Source organism: Colobus angolensis, unplaced genomic scaffold, assembly GCF_000951035.1.
Source record: "Colobus angolensis palliatus isolate OR3802 unplaced genomic scaffold, Cang.pa_1.0 Scaffold87, whole genome shotgun sequence".
Taxonomy (NCBI): Eukaryota; Metazoa; Chordata; class Mammalia; order Primates; family Cercopithecidae; genus Colobus; species Colobus angolensis.
Genome location: NW_012122598.1, coordinates 1,050,285 through 1,063,435, shown reverse-complemented (window position 1 = coordinate 1,063,435; position 13,151 = coordinate 1,050,285). Strand labels below are relative to the sequence as shown.

The following is a 13,151-nucleotide window of genomic DNA, read 5'->3' as shown; positions in this document are numbered from 1 at the left end:
GTATTTTTTAGTAGAAATGGGGTTTTACCATGTTAGCCAGACTGGTCTCGAACTCCTGGCCTCAAGTGATCCACCTGCCTCAGCACCCCCACAGTGCTGGGATTACAGGCGCGAGCCATTGCACCTGACCCGATATAATCTTTTTAATTTGAAATGCCTGGTGTGAGAAGGTGAATTAGAAAGGACGACAGCAAAACTGCTATAACATAAAGGCCCTAAAACACAGTAGCATATAGAAAACAGAAGTTTATTTCTCACTTAGTCTGGGAGGAAGCAGTTCCAGACAGCAGGCAGCTGGACAGTTCCACCTGGTCAGTCGGGGACGTGTGTTCCTTTCACACCTTTGCTGTGTCTTCACTTAGGGATGTCTTTTCAGTTGCCTGGTCAAACCTGTCTCAGGCACATCTGCCCAGCTCATGAAAGAGAGAATACAAAGGAGAATTTACCCAATGTCGTCAGGCTTTGAGGACATGCTCGCCTCACATTCCCCTATGTCTACACCTGGCAACAAGAGTAGCTGGGAAATGTGGTGTCCAGCTGGGTGTCTCTCTACCCTCGTGCAGCAAGGAAAGAAGAGATTTTAGTGGACATGGGCAGTCTTAATCCAAGGCTCAAACCCACATCTGAGCTGTTCTCTTCCTCTTTTCTTCCCAAAGGAAGGGAAATAAAGTCTACAGCCCAGAAAACAATGTGACCACCCATCCCCTATCCAATCAGGTCCCTGCCGTTCATACTAAGATCAGCAGTCTCGGGAAAGTGGCTTGGAAGCCCCCCTCCAGAAAGACCACCCTTCTGTCCATCTTCTTCACATGGATGGATGTGAGAAAAGGTTTTGTCCCCACTGCCTGCCTGCCACTCCCTCTCTCAGTTTCAGCTCATGCTCTAACCCTTTGTTCCCAGTCACCAAGAGTGACTACAAATGCGGGGAAACAGGAGGACCTGAACCAGTCATGGAAGTTGAGACTGGGACACAGAAGCCATGCTCAGGGCAGCCTAGGCATGGGTTCTGGTGCCAGGAAACCCAGCTACTGCTGTGTAACCTAAAGCAGGGATTAAGCTCTCAGAACTGCAATGAACTCTTTTGGAAATAGGGATAAGAAACCCACTTGTCAGGGCTGTTGTGAGCATCAAATGTGATCACGTATGTACCTAGCACATAGTATGCCCTCAATAAATGGTACCCAAGGCAAATCGAATTCATGTCCATTACTCTGACCCAACCTTTGCATAAACCCTTTTTTTCTCCTTCCTTGCCAATGCATGGCTCCCTCCCTCTTCCTTACTTCCTATCCTCATTCCCCGACCATCTGAACCCTGGTCTGGAATCTCTTTTCTCAGGAAGTCTTCCATGACTGAAAAATTCCTGCTCGGCCACTTCCCATTCCAACACTCTGTCTTCGCCCATCTTCCGTCTACCCCATGGTCCTGGCCCAAGTTTACATGTGTCCCATGCCTCCCTCCAAAAAGCATGCAGCAATGGAAGGGCTTTAAGTTTGTCATCAGGCAGATCAGAGTTCAGATGCCAACTCTGCCAAGTTCTAGCTTTAGGACTTTGTCAGATCACTTCCTCTCTTCAAATCTCTGTCTTCCCAAACCTCTGGTGAGGTCAAGTGTGTGTGGGCTGGTACATAGAGGATATTTAGTCTCCTTTGCTCTACCCAACCTCCCCCAACTCACATTCCCAGGACTAACTCTCTACCAATAGGAGTTATTACACCAAGAAAGTAATTCTACCATTACCAGCCCCACCCCAACCCCACCCAGGGAAAAAGAAGTGACTTTGAGTCTATGGGTCTTGTAGGGACCACCAACCCAAGAACTAGAGCAGAGGAAGAATTTGGATATCCCAGCTTCCAGGGTTATAGGATCTCTCCCCAAGCTCTCATATGCAGCCCCAGTTGTAGGACTAGCTTCAGGAATAGGAGTGAAAGAGTTCAACTGATTTCAATCTTAGCCTGTAAGTAGTAACTCACTTGTGCATCTATTTCTGACCTTTCTAGATCAGAAGAGCAACAATACCAATGACAACTAATGCTTACATAGTGTTTCCTATGGGAAGGCATTGTTCCAGGCTCTTCGTACATATAACTCATTTAATCCTGACAGCAGCCTTTGAGCTAGGTACTATTAACCCCATTTTACAGACAAGGAAACTAAAGCACAAGGGGTTAAGTAACTTGCCTAGGTCATACAACTCACATAAGGCATGACCAAGATTCAAAACCAGGCCATCTAGCTCCAGAATCCATCCTGTTAACCACTCTGCCATAAAAAGAGCTAACATTTACTGGCAGTTTCTATGTGCCAAGCACTGTGGAAAACACATGACATGTATTTCTTCTAATTCAGAATAACCCCCTGAGATAAGTTCTATTATTATTATCCCTGTTTTACAGGTCAAGAAACTAAGGCAGAGAGAAAAGTTAAGCAATTTGCCCCGAGTCACACAGCTAGATATTAATAGTTTCAGAACTCCTAGCTGTTTTGCTTCAAATCCCACCTCCCCACCCCTGCCCGAAGCCCCTCCCCTTCTAGGTGGGTTGTTTAGTTCCTAGCACCAGTTCTTCACAAATCTACTTTACCCCCACAGCCTACAACCCTTGTTCTCCAAAACTCCTGTTGACCTCCGTTCCTTTCCCTTCCCACTTTCTCCCTAGTCCCTCCGCTCCCCACAAAGTCCCCCAAACCATTCTGTCCCTCTCCCTCTGCTCCCCTCCCACCCTCCCCCACGACTCCTGCTGAAACAGATGAATTTCACCAAAAAAGACCATCAGACTTTCCCCAATCAGGCCCCCACTGAGCCTGATCGCACACCCCTAGGGAAGGCACCACAGTTGCTAAGCTGGAGAGCCAGAAATAAAATCCTCATTCTACTTTCCTGCCCCCTCTTCCCATCACTCATCTGGGAATCCAGGGCGAAGAAGGAAGCTAAAGTGCAGAGCATTCATTTAATATTAACAAATTGAAATGAATTCTTTTAATGCCAATTAACTTGGAGCGGCCCCTTATTAATAGTAATTTAGATTCATACTTGGGAGAAGCAGGGACGGGGGTTGGGCCAAATGTGCCCAGAATGTCAATGTGACTGGGGAACTGAGAGGGGAGGGGCGGCAGTTTTACTTCTGCCCAGTTGGGTTCTGTTTCCCTGAGAGAAATGGACAGTCACTGGAGGTGGATCTTTGGGAAACACAATACTCTTGTAATTTTATTTTTGTTACTTCAAGAAATCTGAATAGTTTGAAACCATGTCACACCATTTTAATAGTTTATTTTCATGGTAATGCTAAAAAGAAGAATTTCCTCAGAGTTGGGATTTACTCCAAACTCTCTCCTAAGCCAAACCTTACTAACAAAAGGGACAAGTCCCCAAGTCAGCTCTCTACCCTTCTTTGTTCAGAGCTAGAGCCAGAGATCAATATTGGCTTCCCCAATCCCTGCCCCTTCTACCTTAACCAAAACTAAAAGGAAGAATCAACACTGTGTGGTCTCTCTGAGAAGTCTCCCCCAGGAGGTAAAAGACGCAAAGGGCTGACCCCTAAGCTAACAGCTTACATTTAAGGAAGAAAAACAATCTGCTTGCACTTTTCTTAGAATTTAGGGAAAAAATGAGAAGTTAAAATTCGATTTCATGTATCAGAGAGTTCTCCAGAACACAGCCAAGTGGAAAGAACTTAGTCCCAAGTGAAAAAGTTGAACAGAAATTCTGCTCTCACTCGTTTTGCTGGCTTGGAGGTCAGACTGGAGGTGTCCTGAACTAGAACCAGAGCACAGGCTCTGACCCAAGAAGGACACTGTCTACTTCCCAGGCATCCCTCCTTGGCTGGGAGGAGAGGGGAGGATGAGGCCGTTGGAAGCTGAGAATTGTGGAAGCTGGGGATGGAAGTTCTGTGATGGAGGAGGCAGGCGTATGAAGGAGGTCAGGGAAAGGCAAGTAAATCTACTAACTACTGAAGTTTATAACATAAAAACCTTAAAAATGGTTTAACATGCAAAATATTAATTTTTAAAAAGAGGTCAGGTTTTAAAGAAGGGAAAATACCTCAAATTTAAACATAATAAAAAGGAGGAAAATACACAAAACATTTCAAGCAAATTGTTCTTCAGAAGAGGAGAGGTTGGAATTAATCAAAAGACTTTTTTACACACACACACACACACCCAGAGTTTCCCAAACAATAAATTCATTTACAAAACAAAAAGGAATCAACACCAAACCTCATCCACACACAGAGAAAAATAAATTGTGGTGATTCTGTAACAGCTGAAAAACTAGTGAGGGAGGAGAAAAATGAATAAACTCTAAATCTATTAGGTGATATTTATAAATAGTAAAACTGGAGGATGGAATGGAGAAAAGAGTTGAACTTATCATTAAAGAAATAACACATGTGAAAACATAAGGTATAACTCATCCCCAAAGAAAAGTAAACTCTCCATAAAGTAGCAAGTATACAAATTTATTGAAAAAGAGGAAAGTACTACTCACCCCCCCCAATAAAAGTGTATTAATTTGAATTAAAATTTTCTCCAAATCCGAAATAGGTTACACAAAAGAATACAAAAATATTTTTCTTTCAACTAAGAGGAAAAATAAAATCCGATTTAAGTTGACTAATAGGACAGGAAGGGAAGCTGTGGTTTGCAGGTGCCAGTAAACGGGATGGGGGTAGTGAAGAGTTTGAGGGGTAGAGGACAAGCTTACCTCGTTTAGGAGCCGCAGCGGCCAACAGGAGTGGGCAAAGAACCCTGCCAGTGCCTGCGTGATAGGGGAAATAAGGAATGGGGTATTCGGGTGCCCCTAGAAGAATGAGGAGGATGGAAAGACTGGGGGTGCCCATCTCCCCTCCTCTGCCCGCCTCCCTCCCTCCGGTACTCAGGCCTAGAGAGCTACTGAAAGTTACAAATTGCTTCCATTATTAGCTCATCCCGGGCAGCCTGGTCATTGGCCAGCCCCCGGCCACGTGTTCCCTCGTACCAATCGATCGAATTTCTAGTCGCAATTCTCTGTCTGTCCCTCGGCTCTGGGGAGAAAGGGGGGTGCTGTGGCGTGGGGGCTGAGGAGGGGCTAAGGCGGGAGGGGCTCCTCATCACTTCACCCTCCCTTTTCGCCATGTGGGGGCCCTGAGCGCCGCCCCAGAAGAGGTCGAGGGAATGTTGTGGGCTGGGGCACACCGGCAGGGCAGAAACTGGAGGAAGCGAGAGACGTCGCCAGGGACCCAGGGACCTCTCCCTCCAGTTCCCCGGGCCCGCCCGGCCCTGCTCGCCACTCCTGCTATAGCGCCCACTCTGTCCCGGGCCGTCCCGCGCCAGCAGTGTAGCCCCCAGCCCGGGCGCCTGAACGCTCTCCCTCCAGATCACTGCTCGGGTCCCCACTTTGGCGACCGTGCCCCCGAGTCCCGCTTCCCCGGGGCCTGCTCTGGATCAGGCGCCTGCGCCTTCAAGGGTACCCGGCCCGCCTGCCCTCCCCAAGGGCCGAGTTTGCTCTCCTCCTGGAATCGTTTGAGAGAAGGACAAACTTTTGAGAGGATGGAAATCTAGAGGAGCCGGTCTGCAGTAGGTAAGCTGGGCCCGGGACTGGTGCGATTCGGCCCGAGAACAATCTGTCTCTCCCCGTCCCGGTCTCTCCCTCCCCTTACCCCTGTTTCCCCCGCAGGCTGACACTAATCTGCCTTCCCCCGGAGAAATTCAGGCTGGGGTTGGGCTTCTGTCAGATGCATGGGATCAGACCAGCTTTCCTCCCCGAGCTTAGGGACTAAGGTGGTAGCTGGCAGAGGAGGGGGAGGGTTGCTTCCGAAACTGGGGATTGAGGGGAGGGTTAGGGGCCGAGAAACCCAGAGTCTGAGGGAGACGACTTCTTTCCTCAAATGCAACTTGGGGGAACTCCGGAAAAGTTTTTTGAGGGGAGATGGAGAAGGGAGCGGAGTTGGGGTTTCCAGGGCTAAAGTGGGAGAGAGGGTGCTCCGCTTCCCGTACTGAAGGATGTGCGTGCTTGTTCCCCAGCCGGCATCCATTAGCAGCCTAGAAAAACCCAGCCGCGTCCCAAACCCGCTCGCCCCAGCAGGCCCTTAGAGACGCTTGGAGATCCCCAGACACGCCCCGCGGAAAGGGAAGGAAGCGCCAGCCGGAGTTTCCGACTCTGCCGGGACAGGGCGGGGGATCCGCCCAGCGCCTTAGTCCAGGACTGCCCAGGTCTCTGCTGTCCTGGGACCTTACGTTGATTCTAAGTTAGGAGTGATCTAAGGGAAGGAACAACTCCCCAAAATCTTCTCTTTTTTTTTTTTTTCTGAAGCCAGTTTGAGTCAGAGACCCATCTCCCTAAGATGGAGCCAAGCGCGTGCCCCCTCCCGCCTCCAGCACAACCTCCCGCTCTTCCAGTTCCCAAAGCAGGGCAAGGAAAAGGCCCCTACTCCCCTCCCAGGGCTGAGATTTCCTCCCCCACCCAAGAGATGCCCCAGGAGGAACGGATGGGGAGGCTCTTCCAAGGGCAGTTTAGGGCAGAGAGTGGGTTCAGAGGGCACAGCTGAACTTGGGGCCCAGGACAAGGGGGAAGGGCAGGCCCAGGCGGGTGTAGAAGCTGCCGGGTGGCCTGGGGAAGTGGACTAGGGCAGAGGCCGCTGCAGGTGTTTGGGGGATACCCTGGAGCCCCGGGTGTTCCCGGGCGGGGAGGTCTGGCCAGGCGGCAAGGGTCTATGTCGTGCCTTTAATTTTTAAGTTGGGCCCCTCCTGGGGAGCCCCCGGCTGGAGGAGCCGGGCAGGTGGCAGAGGCCACTTTCGGACTCCTTGGAAAAGGCCAGGAAGGGATGTGGATCCCAGGAAAGAAAGTTCCCACGTGGAACACGTGGTGCTCTGGCCCTTCCTGGGTAGACACCTCCAGAGGCCACTTGGCCCTGCTGGGTCAGAAGCGGCAAATCTGCCCAGGCCTTTGTTTTCGCTATTCCTGAAGTTTTTCTGCCGTGGCCCAGCAGCTGCCCTGGCACCTGCTGGGCATCTGCTCATTGGCAAGCCCCAGACAGAGTTGGACTGGCCTGAGAGGTTTAGGAGGGCTTCCGCTGGCACTGCCTACAGGGAGTTTGGCTTGGTCCCCTAAGAAAGGGGCCTTTGAGAGGGACGTGTCCAGGGACAGACACAAAACCCACTGATATTCAAAATGAATGTAAACCCTTTTCTTTCCTTATATACCGGGGCTCTTCACACCTCTGCAGTCCAGAGGATTTGGATGGAAGGCCTCATCCATCCCCAGTCCCAAAGCAAAGGCGGGAGGGGGCATGCACTTGGCTTGGGCGTCTTCTTGCAGGCTGCTGGGGCTTTGTGCGCTCGGAGAGAAGGTGTCTGGTCCTCTGCCTACCCCACTCCCCCTTTGATGAATGTGGTCCTTTTTGCTCCTGCCTCTCCAATACTACCCCCCGCCCCAACCCCCAACCCAATCCCACAGATCTATGGGACTCTCTCTCGTTTTCTCTTTCCTTGCTCCTCTTCCCTTTTCTTCTTAGGATTGATGGAGTGACAGCAGTTTGGCAAGGCTTCCTTAAGACTGTCATGGGGAGCTGTGGACCCAACCCTGACTTCTCAAGTTGGGCTACACAGCTCTATTCCTGGGCCCTTGTTGAGACTGAGTCTCAAGTTGAGAGGAGTTGAGAAAGAAATGCATGAAAGATGGCTGGGCTGACACAGGACAAAAACCTCGACTGGGGAGGGGCCAGTTTTATGCCTTGTGCCTACTGTGAATGAGAGGGAATTTAGAAACAAAGGAAGATAAGAGGGCGGCCTAGGGAAACAGCATAAAGGACTGGAAAAATTCAGAACAACAAAGAGAAAAGGCTGGGAGAGAGGAAAAGATATGAAAAAGCCCTAATGCTGGAGACAGAAAGGTATTCTGGAAGGGTGGCTGGGATAGAGATAATATGAAAGGAATATTGATAAAAGGCAGAAGGAAGAAGCAAGACTAGGTTTGTTTGGGTTTTTAAGATTAGAGATAGTCTGGGGCCTGTTAAAATAGAAAAAAGAAGAAAAAAGATTAGAGATAAAGGCAGAAAGGAAGAGAAAGGAGAAAAATAGGGAAAGAAACAGAAAGCAAATGAAAGGAGAGAGCTACAGAGTATAAGAAAAAGGAAGGGAAAGAAAGGGAGGTAAAAGTGAGAAAAAAGAAAGGGAAGGGAGACAGAAAGGTAGAAAAGGAGGAAAGACAGGGACAAGGGAAAGAAGCAAGGACAGGAGAAGGAATGGAAGAAAAGAATGAAGATAGGGCAGAAATGAAGCAAAAGAAGGAAGGAAAAAATGAGAAATGAAGATACAGTGAGATAAAGAAGGAAGAAGGGGAGTGAGAGGAAGCGGGGTAGAGAGAGAGAAAGAGAAACATGAACTCAGCTAGGGTTAACAGTTAACAGAAAGGGGATCCCGGTTCCTGAGGAGCACAGGGAGGGAAGAGGAGATGGAGGGTGAGCAGAAAGCCCAGTTGGGGCCCCTCCCTGCTTCACGTTGGGCTGCGGAGGCCCTGACCACCACCACTCTGCCTCTCCAGGACCCAGCCCTATGAACCCGGGGAGGTACAGGCAGGGGCCAGCTGCCTGCATACAGGCTTCTCCAAGAAGCTGAGCGAGCTGGAGTTCTTCCTGCAGCCCTACCTGCCCCCGGCACAGCCTGCCAAGCTGGATGTGTGGCCTTGAGGCTGTATGACATGCAGGTCCAGATCTGGTTCCAAAAGCCGCACATGAAGTAGAAGAGGCCAGTGAGGCAGGGACTGGTCGTGGATTCCCACCCTGGCGGCCCCTTCTCCTGGGCTCAATCCTCTCACCTGCAGCTCCAAGTGCCTCCATTCCCACCCTGCTGCAAGAGGCTGTCTGAAGACTGGGCAGCTTTGTTCTGGGCTTGGAGGTACTCTGGTTCTGTGACCTTGGGCCTGTTTGATCATTTGTTGTTGTTTTGTTTTTTGTTTTTTTAGACGGAGTCTCGCTCTGTCGCCCAGGCTGGAATGCAGTGGCATAATCTCAGCTCACTGCAACCTTCACCTCGCGGTTCAAGTGATTCTCCTGCCTCAGCCTCCTGAGTAGCTGGGATTACAGGCATGCGCCACCATGCCCAGCCAATTTTTGTATTTTAAGTAGAGATGGGGTTTCGCCATATTGGCCAGGCTGGTCTCAAACTCCTGACCTCAAGTGATCCGCCCACCTCAGCCTCCCAAAGTGCTAGGATTACAGGTTAAGCCACTGTGCCCAGTGATCATTTGTTAAATGAGCCCTTTGCACTGGAGGGTTTTTCTGTAGTTTTGGTTAGCCTGCCTGAGTATGTGCAAATGAGACAGGGATGAAGATAAGACCTAGTTCACTTTTCGAGGATGGAAGGGGGGTGTGGGGGTGTGGGGGTGTAGGGAGTGGGAGGATGGGGGGCTGGGAGTGAGATCTTCATTTTCTTCCATTGGTGAGAAGAAAAATCTTCCTCCTTTGCTATCCTTATCTCCACCCCTGCCCCAGAAAACCACCTTTCAGGTCAAGGAGTTTCTCCATGCCAGGAGGGGTTGGATTCATCTGCAAAGAGCTTGGGAGGAGGTTTGCAAATCCTGGAAGAGCCAGAGAAAGGATCTCATACATGAAAGGGAAGGAAGACATTCCCTACCAGGGCAAGTGGACCTTAGGTCTACAGTAGATTTCGCTGAATTCACACACACAAAGAGATTAATTGGTAAGGTGACTTTAGATTCAGCTATAGAGAGGATCAACTTGAGGTTTCTGGGTATCTTCAGCCTGTTGGGCCTGCACTCCCCATGCCCTGCTCATGTGCTCTGGTTGATTCACAAGGTTTCTTACAGCCAATTCCTTTGTCTCCCAAAAGTGGGATGGGGCAGGTCACTGAGGTCAGCCAGTTCCTCCAAGGGCAGTGTATGCCTTGAGGATGGGCTGGGGCACCCCCAAACCACTGGCTAGAAAGGCATGTTCACAGTAAACCTTGCCATGCTCTCAGGGAGGCCTCTGACCAGCACTGTCTAGCATTGCTCTTTAAGCTTTTCCTCCCCTCTTTTGTCTAGCTTCTCCCTTCCTTTATTTCTCTTTCTCTCTCTCTTCCTTCCAACCTTTCTGATTGCTCTGTCTCCCTTTTCATCCAGTCCAAGTTGGGGATCTTGTACTATCTTTATACTCCAGATCGCTCTGCTCTAAGCCCTTTAGGCTGGTTAACATGCACCCTGCCCTCAAGAGTTCATTATGTGGATGCAAATAGCAGGATTAGAAGATGGGGAGGGAGCAGCTGGGCTCAGTGGCTCACTCCTGTAATCCCAGCACTTTGGGAGGCCAGGGCAGAAGGAATGCTTGAGCCCGGGAGTTCAAGACCAGCCTGGGCAACATGGCAAAACCGTCTCTATGAAAAATACAAAAATTAGCCAGGCATGATGGTGTGCACCTGTAGTACCAGCTACTCGGGAGGCTGAGGCGGGAGGATGGCTTGAGCCCAGGAGACGTAGGTTGTAATGAGCTGAGATCATGCCATTGCACTCCAGCCTGGGTGACAGAGCAAAACCCTGTTTCAAAAAAAGAAAAAAAAAAAAGATGAGGCGGGAAATGGGGAGTAAGCTTTGCTAACCAGATGTGGGATGAATAAATTAGTTTTATGTATTAATCATGATTATGACCTTCACATCCCCTTGGCTCACCCCTAGACAATTCTTCCCCACTCCCAGCCATCTGCAAGCCACAGTCAGCCTGTCCCTGCTCCCGAAAATGGAATTGCTGATGCCCCCAAGGCTGTTACTCTCCCAGGATGAGTGAGAGTGAGGTCAATGACGCCAGGTCGGAGCCTCAAACTCTTAAATAAGCAAAGCATATTTCCCTATTCCGGATGGATTTAGGGGTCATCTATCCCTTGGAATGGAGAGGCTGGCGATTCTGGCTGGTGGCTATCTTTCCACAGAACACCCCTGATTAGCCAGGCCCACCGCCATCCACATCTGCTCGGCAAAGAAGGAAGGTAGCTTGTTCCAGACCTTGGTGAGTGGCTGCAGACTGCCTGCCTAGAACAGCCTCCTTACTCCAGCCTGGCAGGGAAGGAAGGAACCTGACTTGCTTTGCAGGATCTGGAATCTCAGCTCGCAGAGCTGAGAGCCGCAGTTGCATCCTGGAGCCTGATGTTAGAAGCAGCTTCTGTCTCTGGGTTCTTGCTGCCGTGGCCTCTGCTCTGTTCAGTTTGCTGTTGTGTTTTTCTCCCCCATGTTGGGGTGGTGGGGTACAGGGAAATAAAATGTTTTCTCCCAGGCCCTTAATCCTTCCCCATGCCTCCATCAGCCTCAGAGCTGCTGACAGTCATGAACTGCAGCTTCCAGCTCTGCCCGTAAGCTACTCAAAGCAAATTCAAATTCTCTTCTGACCAGGAGGAAGGGCAGATGCTCCCTCCTTCCTCAAGCCTCCCTGGCTCGTTGATCCATTTTGAGGGCATTTGGGGGTCAAGACTGAGACCAGATTGCTTCGGTTTGTATAAAATTAGCATTTCTTATCACACCAAAGGCCACACCTGTTCTCTGCCCTCACAAACCAGTGAGGATGTAAAGGTTTGTTGAGGTGGAGGAACAGAAGTGAAATGAACAATCTGCTCCATTTAGAAGTCAGTCGCTTCAGCTGTTCATTCCACTAATCTAGTACCTACTCTGTGCCAAGCATTGCCTCTACCTCAGTTTGCCACAAATATGCAAAAAAACATTTTGCACCTGTGAGACTTCAGTGTGTTGTGGACCAATATACAAATAAAACAATGGAAAAGAAAGTGTGGTTTGGAGTCAGCTGATTCTCATTGCAGCTTTCCATGTGCTGGGTCTCAGAGCTCCTGACTTCCCAGCTCCAGCTACCCAGCCCCAGCTGGTTGACAAGCAGGACTTCCCTGGGGCCCATTTGTTTTCCCCACTGGAAAAATGTTAGAATGGGAGCAAGAGGCCTGTGCTGGGATCAGCCACCAGGAAAGTCCCAAAATAAAGGGTTTGGGATGGGCGGCAGTGGGGCCCTCCAAAACATTGCTTCGTCAGAGGTGAGAAGGGTAGGGGTGATGTGATATGTTTCTCCAGGTTGCAGAGCAGGTCTATGAGTTTGCCTTGGTGTAATCACGTGCCTCAAGGTGATAACAAGGGTGTGCATGTGTGAGCGAGCTGAAGGGGGGCAGATAAGTGTGCCTGTGCCAGGCCCAGACACCTGCACAGTTGCCGGTGTGTGTGTGTGTGTGTGTGTGTGAAGGGGGATAGAGGTGCCTGCAAATCTGAACATATCTCTCCATACATGACCCTCAGTGTATGTGAGAGTGTGTGTACCTGCTGAATTATTATAAAATTACACCGACCCTTACAGAAAATCCATACCAGCCTCGGCCTTTCTCCCCTGACCTCTCGACCTCTGGGGTGCCTGAGGAAAGAGTTGACCCGGTCACTGCCTCCCCCTAGTCAATGAGTCCCCCTCCATTAGCATAAAACATGAATCTGCTGGCAGCTTGACAAATTATAACCAGCAGCCAGAGTTTTGCCAACTGGCTGGCTTGGGCGCTGTCTATTTATCATTGAAAATGGTAAATCATAAGAATCCAGATGACTTAATTATTCAAATCCACCCAAGACCCAGAGAAGCTGCAGGCCTGTCAATCTCAGCTCTGAGCTCACAGAGAAGAGCGGGGGAAATGCTGTGAGCTTGTGAGCTGGAAGAAGCAGCTTCAATTGCCGCCTCTCCCCTGCCCAGAGAGCAGGGTTTTGCTCTGCAGCCCCTTCCCCTCCCTGCCATCCTGCCCACCTTTCCAGCCATAAGCCTGGCCAATTGTTTTGGTTGCCGGCCTCCGGAGGCTGTCCCTCGCCTGCCCCCCGCTGCCCACTACCCGCTCCTCAAGCTCAGCCAGTGTTTCCCGGACTCTCTTTGTGTGGATGTTAGCTCTTTCTGTTTCAGTGCCCTCAGTTTTATTTCTTCTCTTTCTCCGATTCCTTTCACCATTTCTCTTCATCTCTCCTCTGCCTGTCACAGATGGACACTGAGCCCCACACATGGCCTTTCTGGTGGAGTTTTGCCTGCTCTCCTGGCCCCTTTGTCCTCACTGCCCCAGAGGTGCCAGCTCAGGATCCCCATCCATACACGCCCCACCCTTAGCCCAGCGCTCCGAGTGCTAGGAGGCCTGAATTCACGTCTCTCCGCTGTGGGGCCATA

The 13,151-nt window shown here is 50.2% G+C and overlaps 2 long non-coding RNA genes across 2 annotated transcripts; one reads left to right on the top strand and one right to left on the bottom strand.

The window, feature by feature from the left end:
- Nucleotides 1-231: 231 nt before the first annotated feature.
- On the bottom strand, nucleotides 232-4,935 carry LOC105503546. Its single transcript, XR_001000496.1, has 2 exons — nucleotides 4,703-4,935; nucleotides 232-413 (listed from the first exon to the last, which is right to left on the bottom strand). It is a non-coding gene; the product is annotated as an uncharacterized LOC105503546 (long non-coding RNA).
- Nucleotides 4,936-4,977: 42 nt separating this feature from the next.
- Nucleotides 4,978-11,742, top strand: LOC105503544. The gene is made up of 2 exons (XR_001000494.1): nucleotides 4,978-5,557; nucleotides 10,897-11,742. It is a non-coding gene; the product is annotated as an uncharacterized LOC105503544 (long non-coding RNA).
- The last annotated feature ends 1,409 nt before the right edge of the window (nucleotides 11,743-13,151 follow it).